Consider the following 9,413-nt stretch of genomic DNA (forward strand, 5'->3'; position numbering starts at 1 on the left):
CCAAGGATGCTCGTGAAATTCTAGAGTCTGAGTTGACGAAGGTAACTCAAGCTGAAGAAGACCTATTACAGCAACTGAATCTTCAGGATAAAATACTTGCAAGTGTTGACGAAGAAGCTTTCAATATTAAATTGACGGCTGAGCTTGAACAGGCTTATTCGATAGAGCTTTCGAAACTTGAAGATCAAATTAGTCAATATAAACTTTTGTAATTGGAGAACATATATTTTTTGTAGTTTTGTTTGAACATTTTTGGTCAATATATTGAATCCTTTTGCTCATTGAAATTTTATTATGATTACTCATTCTTGTTTAGAATAAATAACCATAATACTTATAGAATTTTTGGTAAATTCTCAGCCATCAACGGATTTGATATGCCTTTACCGACTACCGTTTGAGTCGGGCTAGTATATGAATTATCTAGGTCCGTTTCACATATAACGTTGGGCTAAAAGAATTAAACTCTTTTAGGCTTTGAACTACAATATTGAATATGTAGGCTACATGTGTTAGATGTAGACTTATCTCTAATAAGGGATTGAGATAACGTCCCCCATACATGAACGACATGGATTTTGAAATGTAAATAGATTATGTTTCCTATGTAGGATAACAAACCTGATATTATAAAGAAAGAATTGAGTATTCTATCTTTCAATCTCTTGTTTGTTGGTAGAGATAAAGCCAAAATCGGAGAGGAAGCATTTTATATTCTATCTCCTGGTCTCTTGTTTGTTGGTAGAGATAAACCCGAAATCGGAGAGGTAGAATTTTATATTCTATCTCCTGGTCTCTTGTTTGTTGGTAGAGATAAACCCGAAATCGGAGAGGAAGAATTTTATATTCTATCTCCTAGTCTCTTGTTTGTTGGTAGAGATAAACCCGGAATCGGAGAGGAAGAATTTTATATTCTATCTCCTGGTCTCTTGTTTATTGGTAGAGATAAACCCAAAATCGGAGAGGAAGAATTTTATATTCTATCTCCTGGTCTCTTGTTTGTTGGTAGAGATAAACCCAAAATCGGAGAGGAAGAATTTTATATTCTATCTCCTATTGTAAAAGAAACTCAAAGTGGGGTTTTCACTTAAAGAATCCGGACTGGTTTGAATAATCCTAACTGTCATAAGGTTTGATTATTCAATTCAAAAGTGGACCTTTCGTTCGCGATGTGAATCGAAAAGAGATTGTGGTTGTGGTCCTAACTGTAGTAAGGTTTGACCAAGTGGGAATTGAGATGATCCTAACTATTCAAAGGTTTGATCATTTGATTTGTGGACCTTTCGTTCATGGATAGAATCGAGAGGAGATTTTGGTTGTGGTCCTAACTGTAGGAAGGTTTGACCAGGTGAGGAATAGGAGTAGGGTACAAATAACAATGAGTTCGTTGATTTGCACAAACTACTCAGTTGGAAAATTTTGATTTCAAACATAAGAATTTGACACGAAATAATTTGTCGACTGATACAGACTGATGACTATCGGTCAATCTGATCGGTGAGGGTTTCATGGTGTGAGGTTACAAATCATCGAACCTCCTCTTCCATGATCACATTACCGGGTTTTGTGAGGAAAGATTAACTAAAATAATATGAGGATCTTAATCATTTTTATAACAATTAAGAATAGATTATTCACATGATCAGTCTTCATTTAGAATAATCAACTGATATCGGGTTATCCTGAAATATCCTATACAGGATTCTCTAGGAACTTCCCGTTTTACATAGGTTATCCTGAACGCATTACGGAAAATACTTTTTCAGGAACTTCCCATTTATTGGCATCATCAATTTGTTGCCATCCTGAGTAATTAAGCGATATGCACCGTTTGAATAGACCGTTTCTATCACGAACGGTCCTTCCCACTTAGGTTCAAATTTGCCTTTCTTCTTAGAAGTGAGAATCATAGGTCTTCGGACGGCGAGGACCAAATCTCCTTCTTTAAAACTTCGTTGTCGGACCTTTTTATCAAAAGCCCGGGAAATTCTAGCTTGATAAAACTCGATCTGTTGTTGAGCTTCCAAGCGTTTCTCATCTAACATCTCTAATTCCTCGAGACGTTTCTGATGATGTTCTTCCGTCGTCATTCCCGTTGTAAGAGCGATACGGAGGGAAGGAATCTGTATTTCTAATGGAAGGACGGCTTCACACCCATATGTTAAGGCATACAGGGTGGTTCCGGTTGGCGTACGGACGGTGGTACGATAAGCCCACAGGGCTTCGCCGAGTTTGTCGTCCCAATCTCGTTTATTGGTTTTCACCAATTTTGCCAGAATTTTGATGATAGTCTTGTTAAAACCTTCGGCCAATCCGTTAGCTGTAGGATTATAAGCAGTCGATGAAACGTCCTTAATCCCGAATTTACCGCAGAATTTGATAAACGTCCTTAATCCCGTATTATGGAGTGGATATTTATAAATAGATAAATTCAGATTTTGGACTGTAAATGAGAATGAAATAGGCATAGACACAAACGATAATAAACTAAGCCACATCTAAAAGACTTCTATCTATGCTAATCACAAAATAGATAAATCAATGTTCACTACGATCCCACACTTTTGCTAGATCCTGAGCGTCAAGACATAATCCTACCTAGATAAATCAATGTTCACTACGATCCCACACTTTTGCTAGATCCTGAGCGTCAAGACATAATCCTACCTGTAATTCTGATACGAGTACCTCTGACAGTCTGATTTTTATATGTTTACACGGTTACATAAAATTCAAGTGTGATTGGTTTGTTCGTGAAGGCCTGGTGAATAGTTCTTTCGTTGATGTGATCTTGTATTCAATGCTTTTCAGCATTACAATTCTTACTAGGATCACATTAGTTCTTGTTGACCTGATTTTGTCCAATAACTAATAATGCTTAATGTCCAACCACCAACTTCGGTGAGGTTTGAATTAGATTGACGGATCAAGTTAAAATTGCTGCCGTCGTGATAAGCATTAGTTGTAGATACGAACACGAAGTGTTGTTTACCAAGACTGGCTGATTTTAGGTAATCAGACATGCCAATTAGGATGAAAAATTATGAATGCATTTTTTTATGAGTGCTTATATGCATTTTGTCATATATAGATATATGTTTTAGGCTGTTGGTCATACAGAAAAAGCCTAAATTTTGTAAAATAATCTACAAAAAAGTTAGTTCATATCAGATAGGGCATAGGGTTGTTTTATAAATGCATAATTATACATACCATGTCTAGCTGTGTGGACATGATGGTTTCTCCTTGGAAGTTGCCTTACATATCCTAGGTGATAAGAACTCATTAAGTTAGAAGATGTGTCTAAATCTTGCCTCCCATTCTGAAAATTATTGGATAGCTTCAGGTGCAAACTGGTCAGTGGGTGGAGATTGTGTACTCTCCTGTCATTATTCTGGTACCTTGGTGTCTTCTACTCACCCTAGTTAGTTCTATTGCAGCACGAAAAATTGTTGTTCTTCAGATTGGAAGGCGTTAGCATGGACATGATATTTATTTATTGCTCGTCAAAGCATCGAATAGATCGAAAATCGAAGGAGCCAAGAGTTGAAGCTAACTACAGGTCCTGATGCCGACTGAAGGCTAGACCAATCACGTCCAAAGTATTCCAGCCTCTTCTATAAAAGAAACGAGTTGGTTGTGATTCTTGTGAAAGAGTTGTAGGCATCGAAAATTGCCTATAGGTCTCCACAAACGGTTCAGTGTTAACGAGCGACAATGAACATCACCATCCGATCCACATGAGCCTAATCGACGTCGACGAACGACTGAAGTGAATCGACGAGCCACGTGAGCTTATAGGATTTCGGAACAACCAACACCCGGACTGTTTGCGGAAAAAGTCGCTGTATTTATTGCTGCATTCATTACAACTTTGATCGTTACAATGAAATAAAAAGATAGTCTTTTTATAAGACCGGTACACAATGAAAACAAAATAAATGCAACTCCTTTCAAACAAACGCAAGAGCTGTTTGTCATCTCTTGCTGATCGTTACAATGAAATAAAAAGATAGCCTTTTTATAAGACCGGTACACAATGAAAACAAAATAAATGCAACTCCTTTCAAACAAACGCAAGAGCTGTTTGTCATCTCTTGCTTGCGTGGGTCTTTGGCCTGTGACGGGGACGTTGATATCCGTGGACCACCGGGGCAATCAGATCTGTTCCGAGAAAATCGGGCAGAGCTTCGTATATCCGTAGAGGGATATAGAAGCAGAACTTCGTCGATCTGCGTGAGATCTAGAAGCTATAAGCGTATACCTCGGCTAAAGCGAGGTAATAGCTCTTCTTAGTATTAACGATAAGGCTAATACTAAGGCCTCTCTTCCTCTTGTTGAAGCACACGGGAGATAGAATATAAAATTCTTCCTCTCCTCGGACCTTTCCGATGCTCGGAGTGGGAACCCACTCCCAGTTCATCATTCCGGATTCTGGGGGTGGGGGATCCCACCTCAAGTTCCCTTTCCAGCTGTAGATAGAATATAAAATTCTTCCTCTTCAGCACCGGGAGATAGAATATAAAATTCTTCCTCTCCCGTTTCTCAATCTGTCTTTGCTTTTAGAAAAGACACGATTGTCAAATCCGGGCACTCGATGCACGGGGAATTTTATCCCGAAGCCTGAGTAGGGATAATTCAACGCCTAACACGCGTTGCCGGGTAGCCTATTCCCGTAACAATAGCAAAGCCTATGTATTCAACATCATAGCACAAAGTCTAAGAGAAGCAATTCTCTTAGCACAACGTTACATGTGAAACGGGTTTTAATAATTCACATGCTAGCCCGACTCAAACGGTAGTCGGTAAAGGCACGTCAAACCCGTTGATGGCTGGGGGTTTGCCAAAAATCCCAAAGCCTATGTCTAACACACATGGCCGGTTAGTCTTTGACCGTAAAAAGGACAAAAGACCACATATTCAACATTGTGGCAGGTTGTTATTAATAACACCATAATCCGTGCCTCACACGCACGGGGAATTTTATCCTGAATCCTAAGTAAGGATAAGTCAGCGCCTAACACGCGTTGCCGGGTAGTCTATTCCCGTGAGAAAGACGAAGTCTACGTATTCAATATCGTAGCACTAAAAGGGTTAACTCTTTTAGCTTAAACGTCACATAGGAGCGGACTTAAACAATCCGCATGCTAGCCCGACTCAAACGGTAGTCGGTAAAGGCTAATCAAATCCGTTGAAGGCTGGGGATTAGCCAAAAATCCTAAAGTCAACGCCTAACACGCGTCGCCGGGTAGTCTATTCCCGTGAGAAAGACGAAGTCTACGTATTCAATATCGTAGCACTAAGAGCGTTAACTCTCTTAGCACAACGTCACATGCGGAACGGACTTAAACAATCCGCATGCTAGCCCGACTCAAACGGTAGTCGGTAAAGGCTAATCAAATCCGTTGAAGGCTGGGGATTAGCCAAAAATCCTAAAGTCAACGCCTAACACGCGTCGCCGGGTAGTCTATTCCCGTGAGAAAGACGAAGTCTACGTATTCAATATCGTAGCACTAAGAGCGTTAACTCTCTTAGCACAACGTCACATGCGGAACGGACTTAAACAATCCGCATGCTAGCCCGACTCAAACGGTAGTCGGTAAAGGCTAATCAAATCCGTTGATGGCTGAGGATTTGCCAAAAATTCTATAACTGCGAGTCATTGACGCATCAACTCCCCTAGTTGGTCTCGTGACTCGAGCACCCAACAAATTCAGGATAAAATCCACACATGCAGATGAATCAACTTTAACAGTTGGTCCTGCAACCCCAACATTCGGGACCGCGATGCTCCAATACCTTAAGAGCTTAAACTGTGTATACTCCAGCAAACGTACGAGTATAAACTGTGTTAATGGCGATCCGTAAACCCTAGGGTCAGCGCCGGTCAACGCGTAACCCTAGGTCAACGCCAAGCAACGCGTTGCAACAAAAGTCAACGTTCGACGATTCGAAACCCTAGGGTGGACGCCGGTCAACGCGTAACCTTAGGTCAACGCCAGTCAACGCGTTGCAAGCGAAAGTCAACGTTCGACGATTCAAAACCCTAGGGTCAACGCCGGTCAACGCGTAACCCTAGGTCAACGCCAAGCAACGCGTTGCAACAAAAGTCAACGTTCGACGATTCGAAACCCAAGGGTCAACGCCGGTCAACGCGTAGCCCTAGGTCAACGCCAAGCAACGCGTTGCAAACGAAAGTCAACGTTCGACAATTCGAAACCCTAGGGTGGACGCCGGTCAACGCGTAACCCTAGGTCAACGCCGGTCAACGCGTTGCGGCAAAAAGCCAACACACGGGAATCCGAAACCCTAAGCCAGCACAATGTGGCGGAGGTAGTTCAAAGTCAACTCAATGACACGAGCCAAACTCAATTCATCAGCTGCAGACTCGAGACTCCGACGACGGCCAGACGATAAACGCAGCGCCGGAAGAACCTCGGCTATTCGTCAAAGCATCGGATAGATCGAAAATCGAAAGAGTCAAGAGTTGAAGCTAACTACGCCGACTGAAGGCCAGATCAATCACATCCAAAGTATTCCAGCCTCTTCTATAAAAGAAACGAGTCAGGAACACTTTGGAGGGGGTATCTGTAGGCATCAAAAATTGCCTATAGTTCTCCACAACCGGTTCAGTGTTAACGAGCGACGATGAACGTCACCATCCAATCCACATGAGCCTAATCGACGTCGACGAACGACTGAAGTGAATCGACGAGTTACATGAGCGGATAGGACTTCGGAATCACGAAGACCCGGACCAATCGGGAAGCCCGGCACTGTTCACAAAAAGGACAACGCCCTTCATGCCTCGACCACTCTACAGATAATCCAATCACCAGAGCGGCTCAAACTCTTCGTCGCGCATCCAACGCACCCGGAATCACTCAAATCCGAATCCGGACGAAGAATATACAGGGGAACCAACAAAACACCTAAACGGAGTCTCGGCAAGCTCGAAACACCCGAGGGGTGTCTTGGCAAAACCAAGACACCCCAGGGGTGTCTCGGCCCCGAGACACCCTAGGGTGTCTCGGCCAAGGCCGAGACACCAAGGGGTGTCCGCACCCCCTAGAGGTCCCCTACACCCTCTAAACACCTATAAATATCCCCTTAGAGTGCCTTGATTGGGAGGAGGAGTTTTGGAAAGCCTAGGCGAAGCCCTGCCGGAGCGAGGAGTGAGCGAGCCGTCTACAGCAAAGGAGGAGTCTTTTTCTAGAGCTAGTGCCTCGTTTTAGCCGAGACATAAGCTTTACACCTCTGAGATCCCACGCGGATCGACGGGGTTCAGAGTTTCTAAAATCCCCCCGCGGATAGACGAAACTCTGCCCGATTTTATCGGACCAGATCTGAGTGCCCCGGTGGTCCACGGATATCAACATCCCCGTCACAGGCAAAAGACCCACGCAAGCAAGAGATGATGAACAGATCTTGCGTTTGTTTGAAAAGAGTTGTATTTCTTTTGTTTTCATTGTGTACCAGTCTTATAAAAAGGCTATCTTTTTATTTCATTGTAACGATCAAAGTTGTAATGAATGCAGCAATGAATACAGCAACTTTTTCCGCAAACAAGCTGGCGACCACAGTGGGAGCCAACGGCATCGCAACCGACGCCGTCGTGACGCAACCAGCACTCAAGATCGGGGTGAATGAAGAACACGAGCTCGATCAACAACGGTTCAGAGAAGGCCTCTCTTCCTCCTCCTCCAGATCCGCCTCTCCAAACGGGCACAGAAAGGTAACCTCTTTCATAAATGTTTGCAGGTCCTTCGGTTCGAAAATCCAAGACCCCGTTGCCGCCTCTGCACTTACACCACGCGACGAATGAAGAACACGAGCTCGATCAACAACGGTTCAAAGAAGGCCTCTCTTCCTCCTCCTCCAGATCCGCCTCTCCAAACGGGTACAGAAAGGTAACCTCTTTCATAAATGATTGCAGGTCCTTCGGTTCAAAAATCCAAGACCCCGTTGCCGCCTCTGCACTTGCACCACGCGACGTCCCCACGTCGTCCAACCTGGTCGAGATCGCAGATCCGGATTCCTCTTCCGCCGAGGAGATGACTTCTGAAGACGCTCCGGCATTATCAAAGAGAGCACGACAAAGACAGCGTCAACGTCTTGCTCGACAGCTGGCCGAGGCTTTGGAGCCGATGGATGGGATCCGCTATAACGTAGATCTAAAATCCAGGCAACGCCAGGAGCAACCACGGCAAACAACCAGCCCCTCCTCCGAAGCAGAAACAAACAAATGGGTTCATGTCAAAAGAACCCGTTCTACTCTCGAGGAGCGAATCCAGAAGCGCCGCGCCTTGCGTGCGCATGCCCGAGCCCTGGTCCAAAAAGCACGAGAGATGCTAAAGGGAGAGGCCGTTAAGAGATCGCCGAGGTCCGAACGAGTTTGGATACCAAAGGTCGAATCAACGCCTAAGGTAAAAGCAGGTAATATTGCTCTCCAACCTTCGTCCATTTCAGGTCCCGAACCTTCGGTAAAGCCCCACCGCAGCGTGGATTTCCCTAAGTCTAGGAATCCTCTGAACAACCGTATCGATGCTCGACCCGAGGATCGAGGAAGAGCGCTTGTCAAGGAAAGCTGGGGATCGTTGAAGGAGCTTCGAGCCAACATCCAGACTGGGGGTCGTACACGATCTCCTAACAAATCGATCTTTGCAACAACCAGCTCGGAACGAGCCGCAAGCCAATACCCGGACTGGGGGTCGTACGCGAACTCCTAACAAACGGATTCCTACAACGGCCAGCTCAACGGTGTGTGCAAAGGACCAAGAGCCCGTTAAGGTTTCATCCTCACAAAGGATTGATTCCAAACGTGCGACTCTTGCAGAGGCCAACAAGGCAATGTTTACTCAGAAGAAGACGCGTCGAACAGACGAACGCGTTATACCTGAGAACCCATGTGAGCAGCCGATAGGTTACTCCGACTGCAAAGTCAGTGAGTTGTACTATCAGGCTGGGGGTGCTAATGAATCTCGAAAGAGAAACACCCGGGAAGCGGATTCTCACTGTCCGTGTACCAAAATTATCAGGGCAGTATTATCAGCCTGTAGCTGCCCCAAGACCGCTCCACAGAGGGTCTCGATATCCGAGAGAATCTCCGATGGAACGACAAAGCCCAAATCAAGGCGTTCCTACCAAAGAGGATCGATTGCTCGAGAGGATGAACCCCTAGAAGTTACCATCAACATGGTCAACAAGGGAAAGTCCCCAATCATTTCAGGTGGTTCCGACCCTAATTTCTCTTTAGGAAGCAGGGTCGATTCGGGAATAGCTCAGCTTCGGCCAGAAGCCATCGGATATAACAATGACCATGGGGTCCATGAAGGAGTCCATTTCGATGATGAATTCTCGGATTCCCATTCCGCGCTCGCCTCTGACGACACAACGTCTAGCATAGGGCAAGC

The sequence above is a fragment of the Asparagus officinalis genome, chromosome 6, assembly GCF_001876935.1.
Source record: "Asparagus officinalis chromosome 6, Aspof.V1, whole genome shotgun sequence".
Taxonomy (NCBI): domain Eukaryota; kingdom Viridiplantae; phylum Streptophyta; class Magnoliopsida; order Asparagales; family Asparagaceae; genus Asparagus; species Asparagus officinalis.